The sequence below is a fragment of the Macaca mulatta genome, chromosome 3, assembly GCF_049350105.2.
Source record: "Macaca mulatta isolate MMU2019108-1 chromosome 3, T2T-MMU8v2.0, whole genome shotgun sequence".
In the NCBI taxonomy this organism is placed as follows: Eukaryota; Metazoa; Chordata; class Mammalia; order Primates; family Cercopithecidae; genus Macaca; species Macaca mulatta.
Genome location: NC_133408.1, coordinates 47,296,798 through 47,313,824, shown reverse-complemented (window position 1 = coordinate 47,313,824; position 17,027 = coordinate 47,296,798). Strand labels below are relative to the sequence as shown.

The window sequence follows — 17,027 nt, the reverse complement described above, 5'->3', positions numbered from 1 at the left end:
CCTGGCCACCTTCCCCTCTGAGTGGATTGTTGAATCACCCACCACCTGCCTAGGCGGGAGAGTCTCCTATTTTAAAAAATGCTCAACTAGAGGTTGAGTTTATTTATTTATTTCATTTTTTCCGGAGTCTCGCTCTGTCGCCAGGCTGGCGTGCAATGGCGTGATCTCGGCTCACTGCAATCTCTGCCTCCCAGGTTCAAGTGATTCTCTTGCTTCAGCCTCCTGAGTAGCTGGGACTACAGGTGCGTGCCACCACACCTAGCTGATTTTTGTATTTTTAGTAGAGATAGGGTTTCACCATGTTGGCCAGGATGGTCTTGATCTCCTGACCTTGTGATTTGCCTGCCTCGGCCTCCCAAAGTTCTGGGATTACAGGTGTGAGCCACTGTGCCCGGTCGAGGATGAGGTTTTTTGTAGATATGGGGTCTTCCCAGTGACTGGGACTCCTGCCCACCTTGCCCCAGGTCTTTTTTTTTTTTTTTTTTAAGATGGAGTCTCCCTCTGTTGTGCAGGCTGGAGTGCAGTAGTGCAACCTCAGCTCACTCCAACCTCTGCTTCCCGGTTCAAACGATTCTCCTGCCTCAGCCTCCCCAGTAGCTGGGATTACAGGTGCCCACCACTACGCCCAGCTAATTTTTTGTATTTTCAGTAGATATGGGGTTTCACCATGTTGGCCAGGCTGGTCTTGAACTCCTGGCCTCAAGTGGTCTGCCCACCTTGGCCTCCCAAAGTGCTGGGATTACAGACGAGAGCCACCGCACCCAGCCTCTGTCCCTAGGTTTTGAAGACATTCTCACTTGTCTTCATGGTGAGGGGTGAGGGAACCAGTCATGGAGGAGGAGAGGGAAGCCCCCACCAATAGGCAGAAGGCATTTGACTTCTACAAAGTCCTGTCTCTCCTTCTTGCTGCTTTCATCCAGACTTAAGGAGCAGAGAAACTGGCTGAGCAAGCAAAGCACGCAAGCATTTCTGCCTGTCACGTAGGTGGCATCTGGGATCTTTGATGTGCCGTGCTGTGGGCCGGGAGTGTCCTCCTGAAGTTTTTCCTTCTTTGTTCTCAGCTTTGGACTCCAGCCATGGACAACAGAGTCCTAGCCCATGTCCAGTCACACGACTGCAAAAGCACCTGCATCTGAATAAGGATGTTTATGAGAACCTTCGTGCCTAATCAAATAAAATCAAAAGAAACCACCCCCCCACCACCAGCCTTGTGGCCTCATTCCCAAGTCAGCCCAAGCCATATCCTTCCTAGCTATGGTGTATAGTAGAGGGGTGCAGGACTCAGATGGCCTTGGTTCTCATCTTGTCTGTACCATGTACTCTTGGTCTAGTTACTTGAACTTTTGGAGCCTCAGTTTCTCTGTGTGTAAAATGAGGATTCAAACAACACCTACCTCATTGGGTTGTCATGAGGCTTGCATGATGGAGTTGATTCATGTGAATCAGCAGTCGCCGAACCTGATGTTGGACACAGATGAATTTAGGGCTCTGGGCTGTTGACGGACCCTTGGGCTTGAGTGGCATGTGTGGCTCCATCCTGAAGCTCTTTTCCGGCAGTGCTGAGGTGGGAGGAGGGACTTGACTCTGCAGGTGGGGCTTGGACGCTGGACCAAATTGAGAATTAGCTAAAATGGGGCCAGGGTAGAAGTGGCTTTCCATAAGACATGCCCACCAGTGTGCCATGTCAGTTTACCATTGCAATGGCAACACCCGGGAGTTACCACCCCTTTCCATGACAATGAGCTGACAACCTAGAAGTTCCTACCCCTTCCCTAGTAATTTCTGCACTAACTGCTCCTTAATCTACGTGAAATTAAAAGTAGATAGGCCAGGTGTGGTGGCTCCCACCTGTAATCCCAGCACTTTGGGAGGCCGAGATAGGTGGATCAGTTGAGGTCAGGAGTTTGAGACCAGCCTGGCCAACATGGCAAAAGCTTGTCTCTACTAAAAAAATACAAAAACTTAGATTGGTGTGATGGTGTGCACCTGTAATCCCAGCTACTAGTGGGGCTGAGGCAGGAAAATTGCTTGAACCTGGGGGGCGGAGGTTGCAGTGAGTGGAGATGGTGCCGCTGCACTCCAGCCTGGGCGACAGAGTGACAGTCTCAAAAACAAAAACAAAAGTAGGTATAAATATGACTGCAAAACTGTCCTGAGATACTATTCCCTGCTCTGCAGGAGCAGTCACGGAGCTATAACACCCCCAACGCTGTAACACTGCCTCTTCCATAAAGCAATTTTCTTCCCCCTCTGGCTTGCCCTTGGATTTTTTTCCTGGGCAAAGCCAAGAAACCTTGTGGGCTAAGCCCCATTTTGGGACTCGCCTACTTTTCATCAGGGCCAATAAGAGGGCATCCTCTGTCTACAGTACACAAAGTGTAAATGCATCAGATCAATCTGATTCGACTTTTACGTAACAAAATTGTGATTTGTTTTTCAGTTGCCACGGACCCCTAGGTGAAAGTTAGGTAACCTGAGCATGTCCAGATGAATCAAGCATGCAACCACACGGCGGAACCTAAGTGCTCGAACTGAAGAGGGGACTGAATTAAGAAGTGAACATCACATGGCAGGATCCAGGATCCAATCAGATTGAGTGCTGGCATCATCCCAAGACAGGACACAGTCAGATCACACCTCCTGGCATCACCTCATTTCAAGAGCCAATCACTCTCATTACCCTATGCTTATAAACCTGACTTATGAGGCCGGGCACGGTGGCTCATGCTTGTAATCCCAGCACCTTGGGAGGCTGAGGCGGGCGGATCACGAGGTCAGGAGATAGAGACCGTCCTGGCTAACATGGTGAAACCCCGTCTCTACTAAATATAAAAAAAATTAGCATGGTGTGGTGGCATGCACCTGTAGTCCCAGCTACCCAGGAGGCTGAGGCAGGAGAACCTGGGAGGTGGAGGTTGCAGTGAGCTGAGATAGCACCACTGCACTCCAGCCTGGGCAACAAGAGCAAAAACTCTCTCTCAAAAAAAAAAAAAAAAAAAAAAAAAAAAGCCACACTCTATAGATTTTGCATGACTCTCTGAAATCCTGGGATTCCATTTAGGATGCAATGCTCAAGCTTCTGTGATCCCTGGGGTTTCCATCACATGCAAACTGGGTCATTTCTAGAAGGGCCTCCCCAGTTTTGCCATTGGTACAGGACAAATGTAAGAGGACAGAGAACACACAGTGTGGGGACACATCTCAGAGTTGGGCTGGAATCTGGACAGCAGTTGGATCAACTTGAAACTTCCTCTAAACATCTGAATAGTTTATAAAGGAAAAGAACTGTCATTGCTCCAAGGGGCATATGGCATAAGGCAGCGCAGGGTGGATGTGCAAACATATCCAGGCAGCCCAGGGCGGTGGCCAGAAAGTAAGCTGTCATTTACCTGCAACATGATCCTTCCAGCATCTGGTTCCAGGAGTCACTGTCTGATTTTAATGATCTATGGTGGATCAGGTGCGTGGCTCATGCCTGTTATCCCAGCACTTTGGGAGGTTGAGGCAGGTTGATCACTTGAGGCCAGGAGTTTGAGACCAGCCTGGCCAACATGGTGAAACCCCATCTCTACTAAAAATATAAAAATCAGCCGGGTGTGGTGGTGCATGCCTTTATTCCCAGCCACTCCGGAGGCGGAGGAATGAGAATCGGTTAAGCCCAGGAGGCAGACGTTGCAGTGAGCCAAGATCGTGCCACTGTACACTGTACTCCAGCCTGGGCAACAGAGAGAGACTCTGTCTCAAAAAAAAACCAAAACAACCCCCCCCACCCAAAAAAAAAAAAAAAAAGGCAAAAACCAATCCGTGGTGGTACTGAATGTAGAGAGAGAAGAGAGCCAGTGTGGTTGTTCATGTCTATAATCCGAGCTACTCGGGAGGCTGAGGTGGGAGGATGGCTTGAGCCCAGGAGTTTGACACCAGCTTGGGCAACACAGTGAGACTCCATCTCAAAAACAAACAAACAAACAAACAAACAAAAACAAAAACAAAAAAGCAGTGACTGTAGAGAGAGAATAAAGAAGGATATGGGGCCGGGCGCAGTGGCTCAAGCCTGTAATCCCAGCACTTCCGGAGGCCCAGGCCAGTGGATCACAAGGTCAGGAGATCGAGACCATCCTGGCTAACACGGTGAAACCCTGTCTGTACTAAAAAAACAAAAAAAATTAGCCAGGCAAGGTGGCTGGCGCCTGTAGTCCCAGCTACTCTGGAGACTGAAGCAGGAGAATGGCGTGAACCCGGGAGGCGGAGCTTGTGAGCTCACTGGAGTGCAGTGAGCCGAGATCGGGCCACTGCACTCGGCCTGGGCGACAGAGCAAGACTCCGTCTCAAAAAAAAAAAAAAAAAAAAAAAAAAAAAAGAGAATAAAGAAGGATAAAGGAGAGGGCTACTTAAAATGTTTGGGTGGGGGGAAGAGAAGTTAGGGCTTCAAAGTAGAAAGAATACTGAAAACTTACAAATAACACTTTATCAGGAAGGTAATGAAAGGTCTGAATGTAGGTTGGTTAAAAGCATGATAGCAGGAAGAATCCAGGCACATTGAAGATGAAGACAGAAAAAACAAAACAGTCCCGTTTAGCGGTTAAGGCAGGAAATGCACACAGATCCTATGGGAAGGTGAAGTTAACTTGTAAACGAGACTCTATATGAAGGTACCTCTATATACATGTGTGTAAAACTATTTTAAAAGCTGCAAAACACAAGCACACAGTTGTTACAGAAAGGTCATCACTAAAGAATAAATTGGGCTTGGGGCCGGGCATGGTGGCTCACACCTGTGATCCCAGCATTTTGAGAGGCTGAGGCAGGTGGATCGCTTGAGTTCAGGAGTTCGAGACCAGCCTGGCCAACATGGCGAAACCCCGTCTCTGTCTCCACTAAAATACAAAAAAAAAAAAAAAAAAAAAAAAGCCAGGCGTGCTGGTACATGCCTGTAATTTCAGCTACTTGGGAGTCTGAGGCACAAGAATCACTTGAACTAGGGAGGAGGAGAGATTGTGCCACTGCACTTTAGCCTGGGTGACAGAGTGAGACTCTGTCTCAAAATAAATAAATAAATACAGGCTGGGCGCAGTGGCCCACGCCTGTAATCCCAGACTTTGGGAGGCTGAGGCGGGCGGATCACTTGAGGTCAGGAGTTCAAGACCAGGCTGGTTAACATGATGAAATCCCATCTCTACTAATCACATTTAAAAAATTAGCCAGCTGTGGTGGCACGGGCCTGTAGCCCCAGTTACTTGGGAGGCTGAGGCAGAAGGGTCACTTGAACCCAGGAGGTGGAGGTTGCTCCAGCTTGGGCAACAAGAGCAAAAACTTAAAAAAAAAAAAAAATGCCAGGCGCGGTGGCTCATGCCTGTAATCCCAGCACTTTGAGAAGCTAGGGCGGGGGGCAGATTATGAGGTGAAGAGATTGAGATCATCCTGGCCAACATGGTGAAACCCTGTCTCTACTAAAAATACAAAAATTAGCAGGGCGCGGTGGCGCGTGCCTATAGTCCCAGCTACTTGGGAGGCTGAGGCAGGAGAATCACTTGAATCTGGGAGGCAGAGGTTGCAGTGAGCTGAGATCACGCCACTGCACTCCAGCCTGGCGACAGAATGAGACTCTGTCTCAAAAAAAAAAAAAAAAAAAAAAATATATATATATATATATATATATACACACACACACACACACACACATATGTGTGTATATATATGATAAATACATAAATTGAGGAGAAGGCAGGGAAACCCGGATTTGACAGTGACAAGAAAGAAAAGCCCAGGAGGACCTGGTGGCTGAGCCAGATGCTGGGGCTAGACTAAGGGTGATGGGAGCAGAGCTGGGAACTTTGGGTGGCAGAGAAGTTCTAATCAGTGAAACTGAGCAAAGCTATATGGATGGTGCAATAGAGTTGGGGTTAAGAGACAGAGACAGGCCGGGTGTGGTGGCTCACACCTGTAATCCCAGCACTTTGGGAGGCCAGTGTGAGAGGATCATTGAGACCAGGAGTTCGAGACCAGCCTGGGTAATATACTGAGGCCTTGTCTCTACGAAAAATTTAAAAAATTAGCCAGGTGTGGTGGTGCGTGCCTGTGGTCCTAGCTACTCAGGAGGCTGAGGTGGGAGGATCGCTTGAGCCCAGTAGATTGAGGCTGTAGTGAGACATGATCGTGCCACTGCACTCCAGCCTGGGCCACAGAGTGAGACCCTGTCTCAAAACAAAACAAAACAACAACCAAAAAGGCAGAGACAAAGGTGGCAAAGAAGATGGAATGATGATGCCTTTCAGGTAGGTTTGGTGTTTTGGGTTGTAAAAGGGAGGATAAAGAACAGGGAGAAAGTAGATGGAGCACTAACTGGGACTCAGGTAATGGCTTCAGGTAAATTGTGCAGGTTTGAGTGTGGGGAGACAAAGCCCAAGAGGAGACAAGAGGAAACAAACTTGGAGGAAATTTTCTGTGATTCTAAACATGTTCCCTTTCTTGTCTCCATGATTTCAGCTAGTGGTTGGATGCTCTGTGTATGTTTCATGTAGTTTCACACAGTTAGGGGCTCAATCTCTCCATGTAAATTTTTTTTTTTTTTTTTTTGAGACAGAGTCTTGCTCTGTCGCCCAGGCTGGAGTGCAGTGGCGTGATCTCCGCTCACTGCAAGCTCTGCCTCCTGGGTTCAAGTGATTCTCCTGCCTCAGCCTCCCGAGTAGCTGGGACTACAGGCGCCCACCACCAAGCCTAGCTAATTTTTTGTATTTTTAGTAGAAATGGGGTTTCACCGTGTTAGCCAGGATGGTCTTGATTTCCTGACCTTGTGATCCACCCTCCTCGGCCTCCCAAAGTGCTGGGATTACAGGCGTGAGCCACCGTGCCCAGCCCATGTAAGGTTTTTTATTTATTTTCTTGTGGTTTTTTTTTTTTTTTTGAGACGGAGTTTCATTCTTGTCACCCAGGCTGGTGTGCAATGGGGCGATCTCAGCTCACTGCAACATCCGCCCCTCAGGTTCAAGTGATTCTCCTGCTCAGCCTCCTGAGTAGCTGGGATTACAGGTGACTGCCACCACACTTGGCTAATTTTTATATTTTTAATAGAGACGGGGTTTCGCCATGTTGGCCAGGCTGCTCTTGAACTCCTGACCTCAGGTGATCCACCCGCCTCAGCCTCCCTAAAGTGCTGGGATTACAGGTGTGCGCCACCGCGCCTGGCCTCTCCATGTAAGGCTTTGAGTGGCGTGCAGAGAATGCCCCGCTGGTGGTGTCCTTGGGTGGACCGCAGGGCCCTCAACAGTGCCCCCTGAGGCTGACCACTTTGGCTTCCAGCATGTCTGAGATGAGATGTGACACTCTCTCCTGGGGGCCACCTGCAAGGCGATTATGTATTGGAACAAGCTCTCTTCTCGCCTTATTTTGCAGCCCAATGGAGAGGAAGGTGTCAGAGTAGAAGGGGCGTAAAATCTGGAGTCACTCTCTAGCCTCTGCTTCTTGTCGAGAGTGTGGTTTGTGCAAATGACCTGACCTAAGTCTCGACTCCCTCATCTGTAAAATAGTGATGATTTTGGCAATAGCTACCCACTTAGCTACTCTGAGGATGGTATGACATTGTGCAGGTGGCAATGCTTTGTAAACTGCAGAGGACTTTTAGGTGCCAGCCATCGCCATGTTTTAAACGCGGAGAACCGCATTTCTCACCACCTTGCAAAATAAAACTTCACAGTTTATTTGGGCTGGGTGTAATTACTGGGCGAAAAATGTAAAAATAACAATGTTTTAGAAATTTCCCCAAAGAAGAAACAGTATTGGCTGGGGCTGCCTTCCCAAGGGCCCTGGAACCCTGAGGGTGCCTGACCTGCAAATGCCCAGCGCTTAGCAGGAGAACAGCCAGATGGCCCTGCTAGCTCCCTCCCTATGCAAACATCTCACCCAGCCGAGTCAACAATCCTCCCTGGGTCAAGAGGTTCCTCCATGCTGCTTCTGTGTGGTGTAGCCTAGAAACTGGGCAGCTGGGGCAGAGGGCTCTGGACTTTGGTTATGTGTTTAATCTAGGGCCCTGAGCTACAGGGTCATCTGTTTCAGCTCCTTCTCTGCTTATGTAAACAGGGCTGGTGGGCCCATCAGTACAGCCAGGCCCCGCTCTCACCCCCTCCTCCTGTAAACACATTACAAAGAATCTTTGTAACTGCCCAGGCAGAGCAGCTCTTCTGCTCAGGCGAAGAGAGCCTGCATCCGGAGGGGGTGAGACTGGGGGTGGAGATGGATGGGGAAAGAGTGGGGAGGAGGGGTGAAGGTGGAGCAGGAGCGGTGCTTGCCAATACCTCCTGTACTATGCGGTACAGAAAAGCCACCTTTGCCCAAAGTCTGGCCGTGATAGGAGGGGGCCTGTTGTGTGCAGCAGAAACCAAGGTGGTAGGGAGGGTGGTGTTGGAAAAGGGGAGAACTGGTGTGGGGCATGGTGGCTCACATCTGTAATCCCAGCAATTTGGGAGGCTGAGGCGGGAGGATTGCTTGAGGCCAGGAGTTTGAGACCAGCCTGAATAACGTGGGAGGATTCTGTGTCTACAAAAAATACAAAAATTAGCTGAGCATGGTGGCATGTGCCTATAGTCCCAGCTACTTGGGAGACCGAAGCAAGAAGATTACTTAAGGCCAAGAGTTGGAGGCTACAGTGAGGTGTGATCACGCCACTGCGCTCCATCCTGGGTGTCAGAGTGAGATTCTCTCTCTAAAAGAAGAAAGAAAAGGGGAGAACCTTTATTTCCTAACATCCTACAGCCCTGACACTTTTCTTACCTTAGCAATTCAAATGTGCTTAAAAAAAAAAAAAAAAAAAAAGAGGCTGAGCACGGTGGCTCACGCCTATAATCCCAGCACTTTGGGAGGCTGAGGCAGGTGGATCACCTGAGGTCAGGAGTTTGAGACAAGCCTGACCTACATGGTGAAACCCTGTCTCTACTAAAAAAATACAAAAAATTAGCCGGACCTGGTGGTGGGTGCCTGTAATACCAGCTACTCTGGAGGTTCAGGCAGGAGAATCACTTGAGCCGGGAGGCGGAGGTTGCAGTGATTTGAGATCGTGCCATTGCACTCCAGTCTGGGCAATAAGAGTGAAATTCCTTCTCCAGAAAAAAACAAAAAAAACCCCAAAACAACAACAACAACAACAACAACAAAAAACTAGGCTAGGTGGGGTGGCTCACGCCTGTAATCCCAGCACTTTGAGAGGCTGAGGTAGGTGGATCACCTGAGGTCAGGTGAGACCAGCCTGGCCAACATGGTGAGACCTTGTCTCTGCTAAAAATACAAAAATTAGCCAGGCATGCTGGTGTGCACCTGTAATCCCAGCTACTCGGGAGGCTGAGGCAGGAGAATGCTTGAACCCTGGAGGTGGAGTTTGCAGTGAGCCGAGATGGTGCCATTGCACTCTAGCCTGGGTGACAACAGCAAAACTCCGTCTCAAATAAAAAAATAAATAAATAAAATAAAAAGAACTAAAGCCTCCTCTTCAAGTAGTACAGGGTAGAAGTAAGAATACTAGCTGGAGAGTCAAGAAAACAAATTGTATTCCTGCTCCTACCCCTAATGAGCTGTGTGTCCTTTGGATGATGCCTTAATGTCTTGGAGTTTCTTTGTCTAGATAAATCAGAATGATAATATCTGCCATTTTTTGAACACCCTAGATGTGACAGGAACTTTTTATGTGTTATTTTATTAATCTACACAAATACCCAGTGAGGTAGGGTGGATTATCCCCATTTTAGAGATAAAGACATTAAGGCTTAGCTAGGAGAACTGACTTGCTCAAAAATATGCATGTGTAAGTAGCAGGAACAACAGCTCTTTTGTATTCCAAATCCCCATTCTGCCCCGGCAACTAAGAAAGGTGGGGGCAGCGTGGTGGCTTAAGCCTGTAATCCCAGCATTTTGGGAGGTCGAGGTGGGAGGATTGCTTGAGCCAGGAGTTCAAGACCAGCCTGGGCAACAAAGCAAGATCCTGCTTTTTCTTTTTCTTTCTTTTTTTTTTTGAGGCAGAGTTTTGCTCGCAGGCTGGAGTGCAATCACATAATTTTGGCTCACTGGAGCCCTACCTCCTGGGTTCAGGCGATTCTCCTGCCTCAGTCTCCTAAGTAGCTGGGATTGCAGGCATGTACCACCATACCCGGCTAATTTTTTTATTTTTTAGTAGAGATGAGGTTTCGTCATGTTGGTCAGGCTGGTCTGGAACTCCTGACCTCAGGTGATCCACCCGCTTCGGCCTCCCAAAGTGCTGGGTTTACAGGCATGAGCCACTGCACCCGGCCAGCAAGACCCTGTTTCTACAAAATATAAGATATCAGCCGGGTGTGGTAGCATGCACCTGTAGTCCCAGCTACTTTGGAGGCTGAGGCAGGAGGATCACTTGAACCCAAAGGTGAAAAAAAAAAAAAAGAAGAAAAGGAAAACAAAAAACTATTTTTTATTGCTCAGGGACAAAGTTTCTGACTTTGATAAGGTCAAGATCAGCTGGGCGCGGTGGCTCATGCCTGTAATCTCAGCACATTGGGAGGCTGAGGCAGGCAGATCACTTGAGGTCAGGAGTTTGAGACCAGCGTAACCAACATAGTAAAACCCCATCTCTACTAAAAATACAAAAATTCGCTGGGAGTGGTGGCGTGCACCTGTAATCCCAGCTACTTGGGAAGCTGAGCAGGAGAATCGCTTGAACCAGGGAGGCGGAGGTTGCAGTGAGCCAAGATCGTGCCACTGCACTCCAGCCTGGGAGACAGAGTGAGACTCTGTCTCAAAAAAAAAAAAAGAAAAAAGAAAAAAATAAGCTCAAGGTCTGGAGTCAAAGCCTCTACCTCTCCCAGATACCTCCTCCCACTGTATTTATTTATCACCTTGGTTAAAATCCAGGGAAAGGAAGAATCAGCAACTTGTTCCACTCGGGGCAGAGCTTGGCAGGAACTCTCGGAGCTGCTGTTACTACCTTTTCCATGGCAAGGCAATTCATAAATGTCTAAATTTCCATAGTACATCTTGGAGGCTGCCTGAGGGAGATAGAGCCAGCGACCCTTACACCTACAGACAAAAATTAGTTGTCTTTTATTTTTTTTTTTGAGATGGGGTCTTGCTCTGTCACCCGGGGTAGAGGGCAGCGGCATGATCTCGGCTCACTGCAACCTCTGCCTCCTGGGTTCAAGTGATCCTCCTACCTCAGCCTCCTGGGTAGCTGGAATTACAGGTGTGTGCCACAATGCCAGGTTAATTTTTATATTTTTATTTTTTGAGACGGAGTCTTGCTCTGTTGCCGAGGCTGGTGTGTGGTGACACAGTCTTGGCTCACTGCAACCTCTGCCTCTCAGGTTCAAGTGAGTCTCCTGCTTCAGCCTCCTGAGTAGCTGAAATTACAGGCGCCCACCACCACACCCGACTAATTGTTGCATTTTTGCTAGAGACGGGTTTTCACTTTATCAGCCAGGCTGGTCTCAAGCTCTCCTGACCTCAGGTGATCCACCCACCTTGGCCTCCCAAAGTGCTGGGATTACAGGAGTGAGCCACTGTGCCCTGCCAGAATTTTACGTCTTTAAATATTGAAAAAAATTTAAAAGAATAATTGTTTATGACATGAAAATTATATGATATTCAAATGTCAGCGCCCATAAATAAAGTTTTTTGGAACACAGCTATACTTGTTCATTTACATATTGTCTATGGTTGCTTCTGCACTTACAATAGCAGAATTGAGTGGCTGCAACATTGGCCATGTGGCCCAAGAGGCCTAAGTCATTATATCTGGCCTTTTTTAATTTGAGATGGAGTCTCACTCTGTCGCCAGGCTGGAGTGCAGTGGTGCGATCTTGGCTCACTGCAACCTCTGCCTCCTGGGTTCAAGCGATTCTCCTGCCTCAGTCTGCTGAGTAGCTGGGATTACAGGTGCCTGCCACCAGGCCCGGCTAATTTTTTGTAATTTTAGTAGAGATGGGGTTTCACCATGTTGGCCAGAATGGTCTTGATCTCTTGACCTCGTGATCCACCTGCCTTGGCCTCCCAAAGTACTGGGATTACAGGCGTGAGACACTGCGCCTGGCCTATCTGGCCCTTTACAGAAAAAAGTTTGCCATCTCCTGTTCTAGATAAAAGTAGCCACCTGAGCAAGGATCGGGGAGGGTCTCACCATTCAGGAGATAAATATCTATTTAATCCTCTTGTTTTCTCTGTAGCATCCACATCCTTAAATGTGTCCGGTATTCCTCAGGTCAGTGGGGTCTGATTGCTGGCCTGAGGGGTGTGGGATCTCAGACCCACCGTGGATGGGCAGCCTTAGCCTTCCTTCTCCCACATCCAGTGGTTAAGTCCTTACTTCTGTTGGTACAGAGTGGTGGCTGGGCTTGGACTTTTCAGGAAGGAGACGGAAGGGTGTTCCTCTGGAGAAACTGACCCAGGGGTAAGAGCTACAGATACTGACTGGGTGTGGTGACTCATGCCTGAAATCACAGGACTCTGGGAGGCCAAGGCGGGTGGATCACCTGAGGTCAGGAGTTTGAGACCAGCCTGGCCAACATGGTGAAACCCTGTCTCTAATAAAAATACAAAAATCAGCCGGGTGTGGTGGCAGGCGCCTGTAATCCCAGCTCCTTGGGAGGCTGAAGCAGGAGAATGGCTTCAATCTGGGAGGCAAAGGTTGCAGTGAGCTGAGATCGCAACACTGCACTCCAGCCTGGGTGACAGAGCAAGACTCCGTCTCAAAAAAAAAAAAAAAAAAAAAAAAAAGTCACTTTATACCATACTTTGCTCTTGTTAGTCAGATTCTGCAAATGGCAAGTGACTGAACCCTGGGATTCAGTTACAACACAGACAACACAGACATGTGAATGGACAGAGAAGATGTTTGAGGAAAGCTCCTACTTTTTTTTTTTTTTTTTTTTCAAGACCGAGTCTTCCTCTGTTGCCCAGGCTGGAGTGCAGTGGTGTGGTCACAGTTCACTGCAGCCTCAAACTCCTGGTCTCAAGCAAACCTCCCATCTCAGCCTCGTGAGTAGCTGGGACTACAGGCATGTGTCACTATGCCCAGCAAATTTTTGTATATTTTCTTGGTAGGGACGAAGTTTTGCCATGTTGCCCAGGCTGGTCTGGAACTCTTGGGCTCAAGCCATCCTCCTGCCCTGGTCTACCAAAGTGTTAGGACTACAGGCGTGAGCCACAACACCTGGCCAGTGCTAACATCTTTAATGAGGGTTGTTACTGCTTTTTCTTGAAGTTTTGATTGCAAATATATATAATTTTGAGTAGTTTGCCCAACTCTATTAGCTTTGGTCTTGTTTTGAGTGCCAGGCAGGGGCTTTCAAACAGAAAAATACAGTTCATAAAGAACAGAGGTTTAATAATTGCTCAGAGGAAAAAAGACCTAACTGGTCCCCTCTCCACAAAGATAAATCTAAAGACACAAAAGAAAGGGAGAGCTGGGCATGGTGGCTCACACCTGTAATCCCAGCACTTTGGGAGACCAAGACTTGAGCCCAGGAGGTCGAGGCTGCAGTCAGCCGAGACCATCACGCCACTGCACTGCAGCCTGGGTAAAAGAGCCAGGCTCTGTCTCAAAAAAAAAAAAAAAAAAAAGTGATTTGCAAAGTATAATTATTTTTTAAAATATACATTATCATGCTTGCTTTCACTCAGATAAAAATGCTACAAGATATTTTATGGGTATAATAAGAGAGAGTATGAAGCCCCATTGAAATTTTGTGAGAATTGAATAGGTTACTATCATTTCTGCATACATCTTTTTAACACTTTCTGGAATTTACTCCTTCTCTTCCTCTTTCCACATTGCTTACTGTACAGAGAAGGAGGCTCCATAATGGGAAGGGATACTATCACATTTTTAATGATTATTAATACTAAAAACAATGATAAACCTCCGAAGTATTAGTACTACCTGCCATACACACTGTGGTGGGTGCTTTATACAAATTAACCTCATCCATTCCTCTCTATTACAGATAATATTGCTATCCCCCTAGAAACAAGGGATTTGAAAGTCAGAAAGGTTAAATAAACTGGTCAGTAAGTGGCAGTCAGTTCTGCTATACTATTTCTAGAAAACAAACCCAGAGGTTTTAACCTTTATTTTTAATTATTTATTTATTTTTTGAGACGGAGTCTCGTTCAGTCGCCCAGGCTGGAGTGCAGTGGCTCGATCCTGGCTCGCTGCAAGCTCCGCCTCCCGGGTTCACGCCATTCTCCTGCCTCAACCTTCTGAGTAGTTGGGACTACAGGCGCCCACCACACCCGGCTAAATTTTTGTATTTTTTAGTAGAGGAGGGGTTTCACCGTGTTAGCCAGGATGGTCTGGATCACCTGACCTCGGGATCTGCCCGCCTTGGCCTTAACCTTTATTTTTTAAGGGGCTTGGTTATTTTTAGCAGAAGGAATCTGTGGTCACACAGATCTTAATCACCACTCCCTGGCAGAGAATAAACATGTATCAGGATGAGGCCCGGCACGATGACTCACGCCTGTAATCCCAGCAATTTGGGAGGCCGAGGTGGGAGGATCACTGAGGTCAGGAGTTCGAGACCAGCCTGGCCAAAATGGCGAAACCCTGTCTCTACTAAAAATACAAAAATTGGCTGGGTATGGTGGCAGGCGCCTGTAATTCCAGCTACTCGGGAGGCTGAGGCAGGAAAATCGCTTGAACCCGGGAGGCAGAGGTTGCAATGAGCCGAGATCCTGCCACTGCACTCCAGCCTGGGCAACAGAGCGACACCGTCCCCACTCCCCAAAAACAAAAAACAAACAACTATTTATCTGGATGGTGTCGAAATATTTACCACTTCCCCTGCACTTCTGACTTTTCGAACTTTGTGCTTTTGCCTGGACTCCATCTAGAATATTCTTGGATGGTGGAGCATGTCGTCCACCTACTCAATTCCTGCCTCTCCTTTGAATACACACCACTTGGTGGAAGTCTTCCCTGATCCCTGCTGACAAGCTTTTCAACTGCATCTCTCTCTTAAGCTATCTCAGAGTAAACTGAGAACCCAAGTCAGTACTGGCACCCTTGCTGGAGTGTGCCATTCTGGGAAAGGCAAAATTTCTTGTCCGAATCTTCATTTGCCCTCTACTGGGGGTAAGTGCACATTGGAGAATAACGAAAACTTCAAGTCAAGAGATGCAGAGTGCGTTTTCCAGTTCAACAACCTGGACTTTCTACCAGGCCATTTTCGAAAGGAGCTACCACGGCCAGCGGCATGGATTTTGATGAGAGCGGGGTCGGCCTGAAATCTGCAGCCTGCATGCTCCAAGGACGCCTGAAAAGAGGGGTCTAACCATGGGCCGCTCCCAGCCCCCACCCTTTTAGTCTTCCCAGCTGGCTCGGGGAGCAAAGTGGGGCTGTAGAGAGGCGGCGCCCAGGGCGCAACAGCCCGAGACCGGCGCTGAGTGCCTGGGGACAGAGGCCTCGTGCTGGAAACCCCAAGTGACCACACACCCAGCCACTGGCAAGAACAAACAGCACTGACAGCCGCAGACCGCCGTCCCAGCAGCCCACAAAGGCCGGAAGTGCGGCTGGCGTCGGCGGCCAAGGCGCCTTCTCTAGGACTTCGGAGGTCCAGCATCTCGGTGGTTCCCTTTACTGGAAGACCCCCGACTTCCAGGGCGTGTACCCTACGACAGGGGCCTCAAAATGAGGCAAAAGGGAGAAAAGCCTGGGCGCGGTGACTCATGCCTGTAATCCCAGTCCTTTGGGAGGCCGAAGTGGATCGCTTGAGGCCAGGATTTCGAGACCAGCCTGGGCAACATAGCGAGACCTGGTCTCTACCAAGAATTAATAAAATGAGCCGGGTGTCGTGGGGGCGCACCTGTAGTCTCAGCTACTCGGGAGGCTTAAGTGGAAGGATCACTTGACCTCTGGAGTCAGAGGCTGCAGTGAGCTGTGCTTGCATCATTGCACTCCAGCCTGAGAAACACAGTGAGACCCGTCTCAAAAAGGAAAAAAAAGGAAAGGAGGGAGGGAAGGAGAGAGGGAGGAAGGACGGAGGGAGGGCGGGAGAGAGGGAAGGAAGAAAGGAAGAAAAGGAAGGAAGGAAGGAAGAGAGGAAAGAAGAGAAGGAAGGAAGAGAGGAAGGAAGAGAGGAAGGAAGGAAGGAAGCGAATTCAGTGGCTCACATGGGGAAGAAGAAATCCATTTACCATGCATCCAGGCCTGAGTTTCAGCTGAGGGGTTGGGGCATGGCTGATTATCATGCTGGCTTCCCCTAGAGACCAAGGAAACTTGAGTCCTGGAGCAAGTTCTTGCTTGCTCAGGGTCTCACCGCGACCTGGGTCAGAAGCCAGGATTTGTGGGACCACGGTTTGCGCCCTTTGCACTGCCTGGACTGCCTCTCATCAGAAATAAACACTGATAAAATTCGTTATGCTTTCAAAATGGTGGGAAACACGTGACAGATCAAAGCAGACAAAATAGAGTGTGCAAGACTTCCGAGAAGACGCCTCACACTTGTCGGGATGGCTACAGTTTAAATATCCCTTATCTGATATGCTTGGGACCGGAAATGTTTCAGATTTCAGATTTTTTTTTTTCTTTGGAATATTTGCTTTACTGGTTGAGCAGCCCTAATCCCAAAATCCTAAGTCTGAAATGCTCCAATGAGCATTTTCTCTCAGCGCTATGATGGCCCTCAAGTTCTGGTTTTGTAACTTTCGGAGTTCAGCTATTTGGATTAGGGGTACTCTCCCTGCACTACAAACAAACAAACAAACAAACCCCACCACCACCAACAAAACAAACCAAAATAGCAGGTGTTTGGTGAGGATGTGGACAAACTGGAATCTTTGTGCATTGCTGGTGAGAACATAACATGGTGCACCCCCCCTCCTCTGTGGAAAACAGTACAGTGCTTCTTCAATAAAATTAAAAATACAATCTGCCGGTGCAATGGCTCCTGCCTGTAATCCCAGCACTTTGGGAGGCGAAGGCAGGCAGATCATTTGAGATAAGGAGTTCCAGACCAGCCTGATGACATGGCAAAACCCTGTCTCTACTAAAAATACAAAAAAATCAGATGGGCGTGGTG

The 17,027-nt window shown here is 48.3% G+C and overlaps 1 long non-coding RNA gene across 1 annotated transcript; it reads right to left on the bottom strand.

Annotated features, from left to right (window-relative positions):
* Positions 1-467: 467 nt before the first annotated feature.
* LOC144339713 (uncharacterized) lies at positions 468-16,274 on the bottom strand. Its single transcript, XR_013415070.1, has 3 exons — positions 16,144-16,274; positions 1,395-1,604; positions 468-1,132 (listed from the first exon to the last, which is right to left on the bottom strand). It is a non-coding gene; the product is annotated as an uncharacterized LOC144339713 (long non-coding RNA).
* Positions 16,275-17,027: the final 753 nt, after the last annotated feature.